Here is a 20208-nt window from a genome sequence, read left to right on the forward strand (position 1 = left end):
ATCTGGAAATGTTACCTAAATGACATCATCAGAAGGAAATCTGATAACAGAAGGATGCCATGTTGTTTGTGAAACTCTGCTTTTTCACCGTGTGGCTTAAACGCCAGCGAGCCCAAACCCTCAGTGCTTTACTGGTGACTCAGATCATTTCATGTTAAATCCAAAAGTACGAGTCAGAGAGAAGCAGGGTTTCTTTTTTCCAGAATTTGTGTCAAATATTTTGATTTTCAGACACACCAGCAGGGAAGAAGCTGGAGTCTCTCGCCGGCGTTGGACAGATTGTCCTGAAAAATGGTGAATGACTCACCTGCAAAAATACCAACATCCCCATCAGCAAACACGCGAGCTCCACAGACCCTCAGCGGCCCAGCCCACTCCACTCATATCAAAACTGCTGGTGTGGCTCATCTATGCACAAGGTGTCCTTTGGTGCATGATGCTCGGCGTTACTGCGTTACAGACACGAGTCAGTCTCGCCGTGTTACTGTGCGTGTTTTAGCCCGGGCCTATGATGTTACTCCAACACTAACCAAGTTATTTTAGTGCTTAACTCTAACCCGCAGCATAAAGCTGAAAGCACAAGAGGATCATCTCCAGCCTGAAAACCTGCAGCTTCATCCACCTCCACGCCTCCAGCCTCCAACCACAGACTGTCTGGATGAGAATGCATTGTCTGGACCTCTGATTGGTGAAGGCCCCGTCAGAGCCTCTGCTGGAAGTGATGAAGAGCATCACGTAACATCATTACTTCCTGTTTACAGAGTCTGTTTTTTATCTTCAGCCTTTTTCACACATGAACTCCAGACGTCGGTGGAAGAATCAGGTCAAGTCATTGTTCAGAGTTATCCTTTCTCACATGTAGCATGCAGCAGGAAATAGTCTGCTTCACACTGCTGGAGACGCTCGGTGTGGTTTTGACGCTGGCTGATTGGAGCGCTCGTGGGAGCCGGAGGAGCGCCTCCGTCCACAGCAGCTCGCGGCTGCGGCGCATGTGTGAAAGCAGCTTTTCTTTAATTACTGCTGCTCAGTTTGTTGGCTCATTATCACATCAAAGGTGGAGTTTAAGTGAAAGCTCGAGTTGGAATTGAGGTTGTTTCCCCAGATTTTGGTGAATTTGAAAAGTCACTTTATAACAAAGGCTGGGCTTAAACTGAAAACCGTCCAATCAGGAGCCGCAGAGCAGCTGCTGAAGGGAAGCTGAGGTGAGAGCGTGTGGTCAGCCCTGCACTGCCCTTATTGTTTTTATTCATTAGCAGGAAATTACAGAGGACTCGCTGCACAACAAAGAGTGTGTTCTTCCTTTTTAAGACCGGGGCTTGATGGTATCGCACCAGCTGTTTTTTTTCTTTTCGTGCCTTTAGCCTCAACTAATGTTGACTCAGGAAATATCACTCGAAGGTATTTATTACACCTCACGCAGCTCCCTCTGCAGACACTGGAAGCAGAAACATGCTCTCCTTCCACAGCAGAGCTGCTGTAATCTCCCAGGAATAAACAGCTGAGGTCGTACGGCGATGAAACTACCTTGTATTTCCTATAAGGTTATTTAGGGCAGAGTTTATCACACGTTCAGTCTAAAAAGGGGCAGACTGCTTTATTTTGTAATAGTGTGACTTTCCACAAAATAAATGAATATCCACGTTAAAAGGCATCACGCAGAAGTCCTCGAGAAATCACAAAACTGTGAAGCTGTAATTAAATCTTGATTTAAGAGCGATCCACACACTGTTCTCACGGCTTCTCCTCAAACTGTCCCTTTAAAGAGTAAAGCTTCTTGTTAGAGATGTTAAATATAGACTTAAAATTTAAAAAGAAGGGAGAAAAGACAGAAAAGCAGCCTCACTTCTACAAATGCTCCTTTCCCTCTTTAACACGTGCACTCCCAGTCTGACGTGACCCATTTACACTCATATTAAGGCATTACCTGCCTTTGTGCTGGATGCATTAGCATTAAAAGAGGACCAGTGTGAGGACTGTGAGGCGGGTCTGTGGCTCTGCTCATAACAATAGGAGGTGTTTGGTCCAAACCCCTGCTGGGGGCTGCTGGTGGGAGAGCCGGGGGAGGTGGAGACCGGGCAGGGACGGGGGCTGGGAGCGCTGCCTCTGCTCAGAGGCGTCACACAAAGAAGTCTTCTTCAGAACTCCATCTACCTGAAACAGGCAACAGGTAGAAACTGGAAATTTGCACTAGAAACGCAGGAAAATGTCTCCTTACTGACATCTAGTGGTAGAGGAGGGAACTGCAACCACAATTTACAGTTAATGTCCCTTTCACAACCCCCGTGTGTGCGCGTGTGTGTGTGTGTGTGTGTGTGTGTGTGTGTGTGTGTGTGTGTGTGTGTGTGTGTGTGTGTGTGTGTGTGTGGCTGAAAAACCTTTAGTTCCTCTAAAGTCCACCAGAGGCTCAGCAGTGAGTCTGTCCCCACAGACTATAGTTTGCATGAAAGATGCTACTTACATGCAAACACAGGAAATGGAGGCCTGTAGTTTCAAAGTAAAAGTCGTACCTGCAGGTGATGTCATGATATGTTTGTGTTTCAGCAGTGTACTCGTCTTTGTGACTGCTTTCACCTATCAACAGCCAGGAACTGCTCGCTAACTGTGACCAGATGTTACGGGGGTGGTGAGTAAGAGAACCCAGACGCGGATCGCTCGTTAAGGTTGAACAGTGTCTTTATTTACAGTGAAGCCAATCCAAAGTAATCCATAGTGCTAAGTCCCTTCCGTGCTCCCCTCGTGTGTCCATACGACTTTCGTGAACAGTGACGTCTCTCCTCTCGTATCTCTGTCTCACTCGTAGCCCGGAAAAAAGGCAAACAGATGCGGTTAGCCTCCCTCCGCTATCAAACGTTTGTCTAACACTCGCTGAATTCGAGTCACTACCCGGCTTGGTGGAATACTCCAGCGCTGTCTGTCACTCAGCCACACCATTAAATAGCTCTGTCACAATGGTGGATGATTGGCAGCAGCTGGCGAGGAATCAGTTGCAGGTGGGACCACTCAGAGTGGCGGCACTTCCGGGTCGGACATCTCCCGTTGCTACGCAACCGCGTAACAACTACAACGGAGACAAAAACAGAGTGGGAGAACAAACACACACACACACACAGGTCGCCGGTCGGGGCACCGTCGAACCTGACACCAGAGGTCAGGAGGCAGCCTGAATGCTCATGTTGAGGCTTAAAAATACCAAGTGACAGTGGCTGCATCCATCTTTTCTATACAGTCTTTACCATGAGTGTTTTTTCTGGCTGATTTTATATTAAACCAGTTTTTCAGATAAAAGACGTAAAGCTGCACGACCACCAAAGTCCCGTTCTGATCAGACTGTATGTAAAAGATGGACATAACCACCATGACCTCATCCACTGCTTTATCAAGTAGACATGTTGGTTCTGCTGTGAAGGTGCACGAGGTTCTGTTTGTCCGTCCCGTGTCTGAAATCACAGCGTATGACGATGAATCCGTGTTCAGCTCTGAGACCTTCCTGGAGGAACCCATCAGTGTCAGCTTGTGTGGTGAATCTGCTCCTCTCCCAGTGACACAACAAGCCTTTATCTCCCAGCTGAAAGGCCCAGTTACTGAGTGGGAATGATGGGAAAAGATAATGCGCCCTTCTCTGCACAATTACTGATGAACTGTAGCGCCGTTGTGGAGCCGAGCAGCAGCTACTCATGCATGTGAGCGGGGAGGTCTGCGCCGAGGTTCCCAGAGCCGCTGCGGGGCCGACGGTGCGTTCAGGTCACGTGGGGAGAAGCAGAACAGGACCACTGTGGTTAAAGCCTCAGTTTCACCACAGACGCTTTAAGGCTCACAGACTGGACGAACGCAACAAAGGCTTAAGATGATCGTTTGTAACTGAGGGCGTGATTTTATGACTCATGATTATTCATCATTGTCACAGGATGCGTTCCTCTAATTTTGGTGATTTTATGACTTTTCTCTTTGGTTTTATATGAGTGACCAGGACAGCTGCCATCACCAGGGAAACTGAGCCCATCACATGAGACGAGGAGCAAATAAATCTTGAATCAAAGGACTTTTAATGAAACACTGAACTCAGACCAGCTCTGAGTCTGGACACGGACTGTCAGACTTGTGAACGTGGGGATAACAGCAGATATATGTCCACACAGGCAGAATCCAGCTGTTGTATTAGCATGAAGAGCAGTGCTATTAGTCAGACACTGATACCTGTGTTCTTAAATCATCAGTTTGTGGAGGCTTGGTTGAGTCGGTGACTGTGGCCACTCGCCGGCTCGGCCCCGGCATCATCCTGTTTTGGTCCCACGACTTTTGATGAACTCCTGCTGGTTCCCTGCTCACATCACTGAGCACTTGATGCTCAGACCCGTGAATGTAAAAGCCAACAAGGAATCCAGTGAAGGACACATGTTGATGTCAGTAATGTTTTAAGTTATGACTTTTGTATATTGTGTCATGGATTTGATCTTTTATGTTGCATTTGCAGCATTTTGGGATGTTTTGAGTTCAGTTCATTCTGCTGCTTCTCAGAGGGACTTTCAGGTTAAATAGAGGTAATAATAATAATAATAATAATAATAATAATAATAATAATAATAATAACAATAAGCAGACTCAGAGCTGTTTAGTTACTGTTGCGAGTAAATAAAAATAGTCTGATATCTGAAGCACTTCTGTTCGTTTATCACAGTTTCTGATGCAGAACTTTGTCGTTGTTGGTAAATCCAGATAATCTGCTCACAGTGAAGAAGGTGAGCAGCACATACCTGGAAGGCTCCGCCCACAAACAAAGGAGGGAAACGCCTCTGAGCTCTTTGATAATCAGACACGCTGTCGGCGTCGCTGTGAGTCACTGATGTGCTGATGTTTCTGATATTTCATCTTTCTGCCTCGTTTTCATTTGATGTGATTTTTACTGCCTGTAAACCTGCAGAGGAGAGTGAGCCTCTGACCCGTGTTCAGTGTAAATAATGTGTCCTGTCCACCTTAAATAAAATACAGTTTTACACTGAGCACTGAGTCGCTCCTGGCTTTCCAAATAAATAAACACTGTTAGCAGCTGATATACCAGCTGCTAAGTACGACTTTATTCAGTGTTTACGGCACAATTAGCATCAAAACGCCAAGTTCAGCACTATAAATGTGAAGCTTTGATGATCCTGGAAGCTCACTTCTACATTATAACCGTCCGTAAGTAAAGTGCAGTCTGCTCTGTGGCCCTGCGGAGCAGCTGAGCTCAGGTTTAGGTGGACGGCAGAACGAGGGAATTTTCTATGAATCAAACCAGCAAAGTCAAAATCCTCTTCTCTCACTTTAAAAGGTTCACAGCAAAAAGCCTGAATATGTTTTCAGGGAAACTCAAAGCTGCGGCAGGTACAGAGGGGATTTCCTCAGACAGCCAGCTGATAACAGCGAGCAGATAAAGAGGGAAAAGTCCCGACTAACAGCTCCCTGTGAGGTCAGGGAAAGTCTGAGGGAGCTGCGGAGCAGGAAATGCCTGAATGGACACATAAAAACGCGCCTGACAGAGCTGCGCCGTGTCCTACAAAGTAAAAGAGAAGAAATGAAAATTAGGTTTGAAACAGGAAGAGGCTCGAGTGTAACTTCCTGTTCAGGCTGCAGTGAGAATAATGAACTCTGTTCCCCGTCTGCAACGTCTCAAACCGACCTGAGCGGCAGCACCAACGGTGCGCCAAATTTAGCTCGCCGTTTGTTGAGCAACAGGTTAACTGTGAGAGAAACGCACCAACACAAACACTGTTCTGCCCGGTGATTACATTCCATTTCCACTAAACAAATATTAGCTTCACAACTGAGAAATTCAGGCCTGCGTTTCCTGTTTTGCAGCACTTTGACTGACTCACAGGTCAGAAGCATAAAGACACCTGATACTTTAATCCAAGCCCCTGAAAAGGTGTCAGTGCTTCCTGTGTAGTGAGGGAAGCATAGATTGTGCACATCCTGCATATACTGGACAATCCTAATAAAGGTTTATCTTATCTTATCTGAGTAACGTGCAGCTGCAGAGGGACCACTGTGCTGCAGTCCCACAAGCAGCCACTGGGACCAACTGGCAGTGAGGCTCAGCCTGTGACGGCCTGAGGTAGCTGCTGCAGGAGTTTGGCAAACATGGCGTCCAATAATGAGTCTTAATTACGTGCAAACTAAGCAGCAACGTCCAAACACAGCCGGGAGTCGGAGCGCAGCTCAAATAAACACGTTTACGGCCTGATGCAAAAAAGAACAGGTGATGTTTTTATGCCTCACCTGTTTAACTTGGCTCCAAGTTTGCATTATTAGGGGCGTGGCCTCTTTGACTGACAGGTGAATGGTAACACAGGCTACTGCAGGTGCTTGCTGTCTGCTAGGCTTCACCTCTGCTAACTTTAGTCCCTGAGCTGTTGGTGCTGATGGTGCTGATGAGTGAAACTAAGACTATGATTCATGAGGACTCCACTAAACCAAAGTGTCAGACCTACGGGGACAGACAGGTCACATGTGTAACAGCGAGCACAGGGACAGCTCGCGCCCATCTCAGGCGTCTGTTTCAGACGTTTTGGGCTTGTGTAGAAATTTATTTGAAATCCTGCACAGAGAGAGAGCTGCTCTGTTTCACTCTGTTGTATATTTTGCCCCTGAGTTTAAATTTGATGTAAATAAAACAATGAAATGTGAAGCTGAACGTGATCGCACTTAAGAGATTGTACTTTTTATGTTGCAGTGAAGCTTCAGTCAGAGTGAGGCCTAAAGCAAGACGTTAAATAACGAGCATCCGTATGTTAAAACGCGACTCGCGTCCGTACGGTGCGGGATGAACTGGAAACTAACCTGCACGAGTTAGAACGAGCTCGTACGAGAAGCTTTTATTTACTTTTACTGAATCATTTCCACTTTCTGTCCGCACGCTGAGAAGTTTGTTCTCATTCATGAACGCTGAACTTTTAATGCTGAACTTTTAATGCTGACGTTCGTTTGTGGAGCTGATGCGTCTCCAGTGTTTGTGAGACAGCTTTTAGCGACTAAGAGCCCTGCAGTGGTTGACGACTGTGTTTACACAGGATTAGGATTATAATCTGTCTCTCAATGAGAGCTCGGTCGTTTATTATAAACTCAGAGTAACTCAGAGTAACTCAGAGTAACTCAGAGTAACGCTCTCATTTTAAGCCCGAAGCAACCAGTTTGATCATTTCTTCAGTCTGTATTAACGAACACTACGGTGGTCTGTAACACGGGGACTTCTTTACATTTATGAAATCTTTCTGATAGTGAGTTTCCTGTTTACGTTGGAAGATAACATCTGTCTGACTTCCTGGAGATTTTCTTGAATTACTGTCCCATTTCCAGCAGCCTCCTGCCCTTCTGCGCCTTTAGATCTGAGTCAGCGATTGAAACTTTTATTTCCATTTATAGTATTTGTGACTGTGACGGGGATCGTATGTATTTCTCACCATGTTTCCTGTGATCTTCTAACTCATTTATTTATCTGGACCTGCTGTCCGGCTGTATGTGTGTGTACATGTGCATACATTTCAGCCTGCTTCCTGTTTCAGAGCATCTTCTGTATGATTTTAGAAGAAGTAACAAAAACAGCCTCACTGTGTCACTCATACTGGGACTGCGTGGGGTTTAAACTGGACCTGAGCTGATTGCCTCTCCTTTTGGAGGTCAACAGGTTAAACTGAGGTCCTGACCTCGTCATAATGCAGCTGAACTGAGCATGCTCAGTGCGCTCACACACAGAGGCAGACAGATGTCCCGGACTGCAGCGCACAGCCCATTAGCTGTGTTTAATTATTGATCTCTGAAGAGTCCCGCAGCAGGCAGATGGACACGCACACACACACACACACACACACACACACACACACACACACACACACACACACACGTTATGATGTCATCAGCTGGTGTGTGTGTGTATTCATATTAAGATGATGAATCATGTTGGAAGTCAAACAATAAAAACAGATTTTTGTCTTTAAATAAACACAAATCAGCTGTTTACAAACATGAGTGATGTAAACAAAACTTCACCAGCAGCTAGAAAACAAAAAACACCAGATTTAGTTAAAGTGGGCGTGTCCAGTCCCGTGGTTTCAATGTTACAGTGGGCCAGGTGTAAAACTGTGTTATAATAATAATAATAACAATACTACTACTACTACTACTACTAATAATAATAATAATGATTGCATTTATATAGCGCTTTTCTAGACTCTCAACGCACAATGCCACTATTCATTCACTCTCACATTCACACACTGGTGGAGGCAGCTACAGTTGTAGCCACAGCTGCCCTGGGGCAGACTGACAGAAGCAAGGCTGCCATATCGCGCCATCGGCCCCTCTGGCCAACACCAGTAGGCGGTAGGTGAAGTGTCTTGCCCAAGGACACAACGACCAGGACAGAGAGCCCGGGGATCGAGCTTCCCAACCCCCCTGAACCACAGACGCCCCCAATGATTATGTGTATTAATCATTATTATGATTTTCTTATTCTGATGACAGAATAAGTATAAATAAGTCATATATATATTCTTAAAACGTTAACAATCTTATTTATAAGATCTAAAAATCTACATGTGATCACTGATCACATGTAATGATGACATTTTATTGTTGTGTATGTCATCCATGTTTTTATGTTTTCACACTAAATCTTCTTTTTTATTTCGAGGGAAACAGTAAATCCATAAACTTTATCATATAAACTTGTTATTTTCACATATTTCACAAGTTTTTTTTTTATATTCCATGTTTCCGACACATTTCAGGGACTTTTAAAGAACTAAATTTGTGTTTTTGAAATCTTTTTCATTAGTAACCTGAAGTATTGGAATCAGTTATATATTTCATATAAAAAGCTGATTTTTGTAACATCGTATTTTTATTGTTCCATATGTTAGTGAAGTTTGCATTTTAAATTGAATACATTTTATATCATTTTGTATTTATTTAGTTGCATTTTTAACATTATATTAAGAATTTACATTAAATTTATGACTTCTGTCAAAGAAACTAACGATGATATTTATAAGGTAACTGTGTCATTAAAATCAGAACACCTGTCAGCTGTTTCACACACATGTTCTGTTACATGTGAGACATTTGGAAAACTTTACATGTTAAACTTTGATGTGTTTTTCCTCCGTGTGTCCTGTGATCACAGCGTCATTGTTGTTGGAGTTGTTCCCACTCTGCCCTGTGTCCACATCCCTGTGTCCATGTCTCTGTGTCCACGTCCTTGTGTCTACGTCCCTGTGTCCACGTCCCTGTGTTCACGTCTCTGTGTCCATGTCCTTGTGTCCACGTCTCTGTGTCCATGTCTCTGTGTCCACGTCCCTGTGTCCACGTCCCTGTGTTCATGTCTCTGTGTCCACGTCTTTGTGTCCACGTCCCTGTGTCCACGTTTCTGTGTCCACGTCCCTGTGTCCACATCCCTGTGTCTATGTCTCTGTGTCCACCTCCCTGTGTTCACGTCCCTGTGTCCATGTCCCTCTGTCCACATCCCTGTGTCCACGTCCCCGTGTCCACGTCTCTGTCTCCATGTCCCTGTGTTCACATCCCTGTGTCCACATCCCTGTGTCCACGTCCCTGTGTCCACGTCTCTGTCTCCACATCCCTGTGTCCACGTCCCTGTGTCCACCTCTCTGTCTCCACGTCCCTGTGTCCACGTCCCTGTGTCCACGTCTCTGTCTCCATGTCCCTGTGTTCACATTCCTGTGTCCACGTCCCCTTGTCCACGTCCCTGTGTTCATGTCCCTGTCTACATGTCCCTGTGTCCACGTCCCTGTATTCATGTCCCTGTCTCCATGTCCATGTGTCCACATCTCTGTCTCCATGTCCCTGTGTCCACGTCCCTGCGTCCACCTCTCTGTCTCCATGTCCCTTTGTCCACGTCCCTTTGTCCACGTCCCTGTGTCCACATCCCTGCATCCACTTCTCTGTCTCCATGTCCCTGTGTCCATGTCTCTGTGTCCACGTCGCTGTGTCTACGTCCCTGTGTACATTTCCCTGTGTCCACGTCCCTGTATCCACATCTCTGTCTCCACGTCCCTGTGTCCACATCTCTGTCTCCATGTCCGTGTCTCCATGTCCCTGTGTTCACGTCCCTGTGTCCACGTCACTGTGTCTACGTCACTGTGTCTACGTCACTGTGTCCACATCCCTGTGTCTACGTCCCTGTCTCCATGTCTCTGTGTCCACGTCCCTGTGTCCACATCCCTGTGTCCACGTCTCTGTCTCCATGTCTCTGTGTCCACGTCTCTGTGTCCATGTCCCTGTGTCCACGTCCCTGTGTTCATGTCTCTGTGTCTACGTCCCTGTGTCCACGTCCCTGTCTCCATGTCTCCGTGTCCACATCCCTGCATCCACTTCTCTGTCTCCATGTCCCTGTATCCACATCTCTGTCTCCACGTCCCTGTGTCTACGTCACTGTGTCTACGTCACTGTGTCCACATCCCTGTGTCTACGTCCCTGTCTCCATGTCTCTGTGTCCACGTCACTGTGTCCACATCCCTGTGTCCACGTCTCTGTCTCCATGTCTCTGTGTCCACGTCTCTGTGTCCACGTCCCTGTGTTCATGTCACTGTGTCCACGTCCCTGTGTCTACGTCCCTGTCTCCACGTCTCTGTGTCCATGTCCCTGTGTCCACGTCCCTGCGTCCACGTCCCTGCGTCCACCTCTCTGTCTCCATCTCCCTGTGTCCACGTCCCTGTGTCTACGTCCCCGTCTCCATGTCCCTGTGTCCACGTCCCTGCGTCCACGTCTCTGTCTCCATGTCCCTGCGTCCACGTCCCTGCGTCCACCTCTCTGTCTCCATGTCCCTGTGTCCACGTCCCTGTGTCTACGTCTCTGTCTCCATGTCCCTGTGTCCACGTCCCTGTGTCTACGTCTCTGTCTCCATGTCCCTGTGTCCACGTCCCTGCGTCCACGTCCCTGCGTCCACCTCTCTGTCTCCACGTCCCTGTGTTCATGTCCCTGTGTCCACGTCCCTGTGTCCATGTCTCTGTGTTCAGCATGTGCTCCATCGCTGCTGTGTGTGTCACTCATGTTAAAGTCTCTGCCTCCATCTGCTGGCAGCAGACAGACACACATCAGTAAACAGCAAACAGCTGTTTGAGGAAGCTGCAGCACTGACTCCACTTCTCCACCTGATCAGCTCCAAAAGTTTAAAACTGTTTAAGCTGAACGATCATTGTTTCAGACTGTGTGATTAAAACCACGTGTAATACATGTTTAATCCTCCTGATGCAAAACCAGTAAAACTATAATAAAGTCTTTGTATTTATTTTATGCATTATTAATGAAACTTTAACAATTATCAAACGTGATTGTTAAATGTTTGTACTTTCTCTTCTTTTGATAAATGTGCTGAAAAACATGTACAAAAGTCATATTTACATTATTTTGTCTGTTTTTAATAAGTTTTTTCTCCTTGTGTTTATATTTACAGTTTAAACAGCCAATCAGTCGCTCTGAATGACTTCTGTCACTTTGATCTTTCATGCCTGTGACCTTTACCTGCTGTAAGAGACAAACATTTTTATGTTACACTGAAATCACACTTTTTTATTTTTATAAACTTACATATTTAGTTTGCTAAAGCGAGACTCTGTTTTTTTATCCTCTCCTCAGTCGTACTTTTATTATTCTTATAAATTCGCTCCTTATATTGTTTATCTTTAAAGTTTTCGTTCAGCTGTCACGTGATTAGAGTTCAGTACCTTATTGTGACATCAGCTCAGCAGGAGCATGAATGCACACTACTGATGTACTCTGCTGCCCTCTGCTGGTTATAAAGTGCTGTGGTAGAAATACTCTGGATGTGATATAAATATATGTGATGACCATAAAAACACATAAAAATGAGTTTAACTAAAGAGCCACAAACACAGCTAAAGGGCCATTTAATTACATGATTTAATTACACGTCTTTTTCTTTCTCAGTATTTTTACTTTAAACACTTTCTTTTACTTTTGTTTGTTACAGTTTGTTTCTTCTTTCTGATGTTTGTGTATCTGTTTAGTTTTCATTGTGGTTATCAGTAACTGGGAGCACTGGTGTCTCATTTCATAGCAACAGCACAGAAAATAAAAGGAATCATGGATTTCGTGTTTTAATTTTAGATGCTCCCTGCAGAAGCACTCTGAATAAAACCTCAGCGGCAGCAGCTCGTCAGAGCAGCTCCTCCTTCAGAAAAGGATTTAAGATTTTCCTGATTACTTCTAAGACTCTTCGTGGCCTCGCTCCGAGTGACATCGCTGACCTCTGAGTACACCAGAGCGAGCGTTGAGGTCCTCGGGTATGTTGTGAGCCGATGAAAACATTTGGTTGGTTGGAAGACGAAACTCTTAAAGAGACAGGTTGTATGGCCCCACGGCCCTGGGCCCCTCCCCCTGCAGCCACTGCATTTAATGCACATCCTTCCTGACTTCATTTCACAATTTCTGTCATTTTTCCCGAAAACTGCTCTCAGATTTTTATTTATTTTGTTGCTCTTATGAAACGCTGTGACGTGGACTTCTTCCAGAGCTAGTCTTTCACATGAAATATTAAAAAGCTGTAATTGTTGACTTTACTCTCATCCCCCCAAATCAGAGTTTCCACTTTCCCACTGAAGCTTGTCTGCTTTGTTTGGAAACCTTCATGATTACCAGATTGATCCAAACATCATGTGATTAGCTGAACCATCCCTCGGTGTCTCCAGCCAGACATAGTTTTTACTTTCTAGTGAAAATGCCATGAGCTTGTAAACATTTTATAACCTCTACGAGATCGATTAGTACAGATATCTATGGTCCCCAGAGGATGGATTTCACTTACTTTGGAAGGTGTCAAACTTTTACGTCACAGTTTTGAATGTCCTCAGCAGTATGACTACGGTCCTGCAGAAGGACAAGCTGTGGTCCAGACATTCCTGACCCCCAGAGGATGTACCCCAAGTACGATGTGATCCCCTGACATTTGCCTTGGTGTTCATTCGTACCACAGGATGAATCCTATGAACGCAACCAGGCTGGTACAAAAATGCAGTGAACGATCGCAGCATCTGTCTACAAGATTTGGATGAAGTTTGGTAAAGATGTTCATGGTCCTGTGGGATTTTTTTTTATTTTTTTTTTGCCTGTCCCATTTGGTTCTTTAGCCGTCAGAATTGTTGTCTGAAGACCAACAAGGATACCCAATGGATTTACTTTGCCAAATGGATCATCGTGGCATTGCCGTATTGGTCCATTTGATCGACCTTTGTTTTTATTATTTATTTTATTTTATTTTCAGATGTTACAGACGGGACAGACATGAGTGAGGGATAGGAAAGGGAGAAAGAAAGAGGAAGGAAAAGAAAAACAGAAGGGGAGAGGGACAGTGAGAAAGGGGGGGAGAAAAAAAATCTCCTGGATCACCTGTTGAGAGAGAAAGAAGAGAAAACAAGCAAAAAGAAACAGAGCAACATACTAAACACAACACCATCGCATTAATCTAGCTAAGTGTAAACAGCAGTAAATACTAAATATTCAATGTTGTTGTGCAGCACGCAGGACAGACAGCGCACAATGTGCTTTGAAGTAGCAGCCAAGAAAGGTGTAATTTAAGTCTACGAGCAGTGAACACCCGTGTGCATACCTGTGTGGATCAGCGCGCTTGTATTCAAATGGTTTCCACATGTAATGGTCTGCAAGAGGATGTAGCGAGCCATAGCCCCGTCCCCCAGGGCATGAAGCAGGCATGGAGGAGATCCAGGCCCCAGACATCCAGAGGCCTCAGAGTACGAGAGCCCGAGGAGGACCACCGGAGGGGCATCTGTGCCACCCTCGTGGGAAGGGCTGAGGATCCCCAGACGAGGCGTCACCCAGCCCCCCCCCCGCCCCGATGGCTAGTAGAGAACGGGGGGGTGTGAAGACCCCATACCTCCCTCCTCCCGCTCATGTGTAGTGTTGCTGCGTGTTGCTCTAAAGTGCATTTAAAACAAGGGATAGCATGGTGCTGCTGCCAGAGAGCAGCAGGTGTTAGCACGGCCCCTCCCGAGAACCCTCAATGTCTACATGGATTTGAAATTGAGAGGTGGGCACCAGTGCCAGAGGTAGGTTTGAGTACACAGACCGTCCACTGGACGCCGTTAACGTGCCCACCCTCAAGGCCCTATATATATGTGTGTGTGTTATGAGAGTGTGAGTAATGTGGATGTCTAAGTTGTGAGATAAAATTGAGGCACAGGTGGCCAGAAGGGGACAGAGGGGGGGGGGGGGGGATGTCTCCCCTGCACCCTTGTGATGGGGAGGAAAAGGAGGGAGGGGAGGATGCCCCTCCCTAGGGCCAGCTCCCCCGCTGACCCCAGTAGGCACCCCCGTCCTCTGGTACCCACCAAGGCAAGGGAGCCCAGGTCCGTCCAGACCGGGGCCTACGGTAGCAGCACTGCCAAGCCCCACAGGACCCGGGGCAGCCCACCCCACCCCACCGCAGAGGAAACTGTACCCACATGTGGGATGACTTTCAAAGACACGGTGGCCCTCTGACTTTTCTAAAGTTTGCAGTTTATTCACTCTGTGGCAACAACATTTGGTACAGGTGTTCATGATCCCCAGAGGAATACTTCTGTGAAACCAGACGTTTGCACTGGTGCACCAGTCTTTATATCAACATCCATGAAAAATCTCAAAGTTTCCTCAATAGATTTAAACACTTTGGTCCAGATGTTCATGCTTTCCAGACGATTACAAACGTTCCACCATCTCATCAAGTCTTTTCTTCCTCTCGTCCACCATTAAAAATAATCAAATACATTATATTTGTTCATCTCCATCAGGCTCAATCGGTCCGATAATCATCAACAGGCAGTTTGGCTGAGCTGCTGATGGTGCGTTTAAGTCAGAGCATAACCAGAGTGATCTCGGTCCATCCTGAGGGGAATATGGATGTTTGAAGCCTGCTTCATGAAAACTCATTATTATTCAGCCACTAACTGTGTGACGACTGAATACCATCGAGGTCCTCAGCCTCAAGCCTCAACCTGAACAAACTCACACCAATTCTCACCCAGCGTTAAAGCATTTCCACTTCCCAGCTCTGATATAAGGTGGAAACAAGGCATCAAAACGCCGCAGTCCAGAAAAACACAGACGAGATCCGGTTTAAACGACCATCCTGAAAAAGAGCAAACACTCACAGTCTGAAACATCAGCGAGATTTGTCAACTCCTGCCAATAATCTCACATTTTCCTGTTTCAGCTGCTCCGTCACCACAGCAGGAAGCTCTGCATGCTTGATTAGGCAGTTTTATTGTTCTTTGTTGGTGGGGATTGGTGTGTTCAGCAGGAATTGAACCTGTGACACCAGCAGTGAAGCTGAGGAGCCCTACAGATAAATGTCACTCATCAAACAAACTGGTTCAACTGAGCAAATGAAAATAGTAAAAATATAATAACCTACTTTCTCCATGCTGACACATCCACTGTCAAATAAACTTCAGTTTATTATAACTATGATTATTATCATTTTTATAATCAAATCACTTTTTCCATGAGAACATTTTCTGCCTTTCATCAATATGATGTGATATTAAATAAACACTGTTTTCATAATCAGGTCAGAAAAATCAGATATTTGTACTGAAAAAGTACAAATCTGTAGAGCTGAGACAGGATTCATGTCAGTGGAATCTTTTTAAGTGAAAGCTACAATTTCATTAGTTAATATTCTCCAACAAACGCCAGCTTTGTGCTTCTGAAGCTGTTAGAAATGATCAAAACTGATGTTTGTGCATGTGAGATAAAATACATTTTAAAAATCCCTTTACTGGACTGGACGGTCAAATATCAGCAGCACAGCTGGAGGTGCGGATCAGCCGGGAAGTCCAGTCCCAGGTTCCAAAAACATGTTGCAGCAACACGTTGAGAATAAAGCTGACTTTTCTGTCATAGTTGTGTAGACAATTAGCTTTAGGATGAAGTGATTTCACATTTAATACATAAATATCAGGACTTTGCAGAGACTGTGGAAAATCAATAAAACTGGAAGAGCTGGTAATTGAGATGGGAACAGCTCTGTTGGTGGAATCAATTTAACGCAAGGAAGGAAAACCGGGAAAAATAGAAGGAGCGCGAGCTTAATTAGCATCCCATCATCAAGACACGAGAAGATCTGATTATAATTACATGTGCGTTTCCCGCTAGGCGACGACTTAGACATTAAATGAAGATGTTGCTGAGATGAAGGTACTGCTGTGGCATGTTGGACAGTTTTACTGGCAGTTTATGGTCACTGTGAACAGCAGCGTGACATCACACAAGCTGGTCGGTGTCACGATCAGTGCAGGAGCTCCCACAGTCCCAGATTACTGAAGCACCTTTGAAGCCCTGAAAACTGAGTTCAACCTGAAACTACCTCAATAAACCTTCTCTCACCCTCAACCGGCCGTGGCAGATGGACGCTCCTCCCTGAGCCCGGCTCTGTCGGAGGCTTCTTCCTGTTGAAAAGTAGAGTTTTTCCTTCCCACTGTTGCCAAGTGCTTTCTCAAAGGGGGTTGTTTAATTGTTCCCTCTATATGGTTGAAGTATAGAGAGAACTTCTACGTTACAGTATGAAGCACCCTGAATGGCCGCTGTAGTGATTTGCTGCTGTATAAAATTCTGTTTCACTGACGTCTCATCACTCTGAGAAATTTGACTTTAGGGAGGGAGATAAACCTCCTTCAGCAGCACACAGCTCTGAGGCTTAAATCATCATTTTCTTAGCTGCTTATCGAACTCAGGGTTGTGGATGTCGGAGGCACCACAACCAGCACTGTTAACGTTTGGTGGAAAAACTGTCTGCAAACTAAAAACAATAACAGAGAAAATACTGGACACAGCCAATAAAACACACTGACTATAGAGGGAAGGTGTAATACCAGGTGCAGCCTGCAGGTGTCGCCAACAGCACTGAAGCGCTTCCTTATTTTGTTGTGCTGTTTCTAAAGCATGTGTGTGTTAATGTACACTGTTCCCATTCAGAGTGAGGCAGCAGTGTAGGTTTGGTATTCCTGCTGTTTACGATGCATGAACCAGCCCTCCCCGCTCCCCGCCCCGCGACTCCTCATCTGCTTTCGTCTGTCTGTCCCCTCCCAACCCCCCAAACAGGCCCACACAGACCAACATCAAACACTCCTTTGATATGGGACGGCCTTTATGTGTGTGTGTGGTGGGGGAGTTGAAGGCATTTCCATACCACACAAGTAAAGACCTTTTTTTCCTCTCGTAATTTCATCTGGATTCAGGTTTGAAAACATGACAGGAAGTAAATTTTCTACTTTAATAGAGTTCTGGACAAACTCCATGTGGGAGTTACATTATAGGACCGTAGCAGAGAAGCACTAAAAACCTTATCAACCTCCTACCGGCGAGTCCTGGAACACAAATATATCTCCACTAACATCAAAGCAAAGATTTAAAAGGAAAATCTTTTTATCAGTTTCTGATCGAGACAGTAAAGATGTTGGGAATGACCTGAGGTGCATCACAGATGTGCAAACTGTGACCCCTAAACATGATCTTTAAGAGGGAACGTGAATTTGAAGTTAAACTAAATATTTTCATGAGGTTTGGCACATCTGAGGTGTCTCCATGAACAGCAGACGTAATCTGAGCTGTCCTTCTGGAAAATATTGTATTTTTCAGAATAAAAGTCTGTGGGGTGGGTGCATCGTGCTCGCAGACACATGCTGAGTGTTTGTGTTTCCAGCTGACCTTTCCACTCGTGAATGTGCAGACACATGGTCGCTTTTTGGTTTAAAAGCTGCAGCTCCACGTCTGCCTGCGTTTGTGAGCGTTTGCAGGGCGGCCGTGAGAGCGGCCGCAGGCTGTAGGTGTAAAGGCCGCATGTGGAGGTGAAGCTGCAGACAAAGACAGAGCTGCTTTTGTTCTTCCATGACAGAAAGGCCTCTGCAGCTCCTGAAATGGCGGCAGCACGCAGGCCGTAAACAGGCTGAGCGGGAGGAACGAAAGCCCGGAGTGGAGCAGCAAGGATCCGGACTCTGATCTGGTTTCAGGTTTTTCCACAGAAATGAACTCATTTATCACTCAGAGGGACGCAGATACACGGTTTAATTTCTGTTTGATTGCTCAATTTAACGGAAATGATACAGAACATCGTCTCAAACTGCAGTTTTTACCGAAATCAGAACAGAAAATTGAAGAATTTCAGCTGTGAATCACATGATGACAACACACTGAGTAAACAGCAGTTAGTCTGTTAAAGGGCGCCAAAGCCACACATGCACAAGAAAACCACAGTCACAGCAAACAGACAAACACATCTAATACAGAAAATATGAAAGTTAAATAAAAATCTGGAAGGAAAGAAAACACCCGGAAACAACAGGAGCAGAAGGATGAAGGCTAAGTAACGAGCAGCGTGTCAATCATAACCTCGGCAGTTTGGGACTATTTTACAGTCGGATCTGTCGGGAGCTGGAAGCCAGTGTAGCTCAGCTGCAGCGATATGTTCTTCTTTTTTTATTTTAGCTGATAACTTTGCAGCAGAGCTGAAATCAGTGCAGGCTTCGATACTCAAACCCAGCGAACGGTCAGCTCGTTCATCCAGTTTTATAAGTGAGCAGCTCATGTCTGTGTTTAGAGCCAAGAACATGAACTTTTGTCTTTGTTAAGTTTTAAAAGGTTGTGCTGATCTATTCAGCTGTCAGTTCAATTCAATTTAATCCAGTTCAGTTTTATTTAAATAACTCCAAATCATGTCAAGACACTTTATATTGTAATGTAAATGTGTCCTTGGGCGAGACACTTCACCCGTTGCCTACTGGTGGTGGTCAGAGGGCCCGGTGGCGCCAGTGTCCGGCAGCCTCGCCTCCGTCAGTGCGCCCCAGGGTGGCTGTGGCTACAATGTAGCTGCCATCACCAGTGTGTGAATGGGTGTGTGACTGAATGTAGTGTAAAGCGCTATACAAATACAGGCCATTTACCATTTAGAGTAATACAACGAAAACAGAGATAACCCCAACAATCATATGACCCCCTATGAGCAGCATTTTGGCAACAGTGGGAAGGAAAAACTCCCTTTTAACAGGAAGAAACCTCCTGGAGAGCCAGGCTCAGGGAGGGGCGGGGCCATCTGCTGCGACTGGCGAGGGGAGGAAGACGACAAATGATTAAATGCAGAGAGGTTATTAACACATATTAGTGAAGAAGAAACACCCAGTGCATCATGGGAGTCCCCCAGCAGCCTACACCTGTTGCACCACAACTAAGGGAGGATTCAGGGTCAGCTGATCCAATTTAATAAAATTGAATTCAGTTTTATTTATATTGCACCAAATCACAAAAACAGTCACCTTTTTTAATCCCAATTTTAGTGATGGTGTCTGTGTCCTGAATCCAAACTGGGAGCTGGTTCCACTCAAAACCGAAGGCTCTGCCTCCCTCTGTAAAGACTGTAGTCTGCCGTCTTTGTGCAGAAACGTATAGTCATGTATCATCTGTGTAACTGTGGACATGATTATTCTGTCGTGAGGTTAATGAAGATTAATTGCTCGTGTGAACGTTGGTCTTTCCCAGGTTAGACTTCAGACCCTCATCGCCCTGAAATGGTCATCGAGTGTTTAAATATATTTCCAACAAAATTGTTACTTTTTAAAGTTTCTTGATCCTCGCCTTTCATTGTAGCATACCTCAGAAACTAGCTGCCTCAGGCACTGCTGGACTGCAGCCCTTTATTTTTTTAGGCCAATCCTGAAGTTAGACTGCTCCGTTTTCTTCAACAGAAAACAGGATTTTTCCACTGGCTCTGGGTTTTCCACAGAAAGTACAGTCTCTGGACACTGGCACCATTTTTGGTTTAAGCACAAATGCACTGGAGGAAGTAAAATGCTAACTTAGGCCACACGACGTATGACTTCACTGCCCCTAAGCTTCAAATCCCACTCACAGGCTCTGGGGTCTTATTTAGCTGCTTATTAGTTCACGTGTGATGTTTTTACTCACATTTTCAATGATGGAGAACAAAAAGTGAAAATACTGAGAGCTCGTGTTAACCACAGGCATTATTTTAGACACTCACTAAGAGCTGTTCAGTAACTGACTGACTTTAAGATGAGGAACAGGAAGTGCAAAACACAAACTCATTTCTGGTTTTTTGCCTTGTTTAATTCCTGTTAAACTTTATTATTCATCTGACAAACAGACGGTGAATCTTCTGCAAGCTGCAGCTCAAAGTCATGTTTTTAGAAACAT

Source organism: Maylandia zebra, linkage group LG18, assembly GCF_041146795.1.
Source record: "Maylandia zebra isolate NMK-2024a linkage group LG18, Mzebra_GT3a, whole genome shotgun sequence".
Lineage (NCBI taxonomy): Eukaryota > Metazoa > Chordata > Actinopteri > Cichliformes > Cichlidae > Maylandia > Maylandia zebra.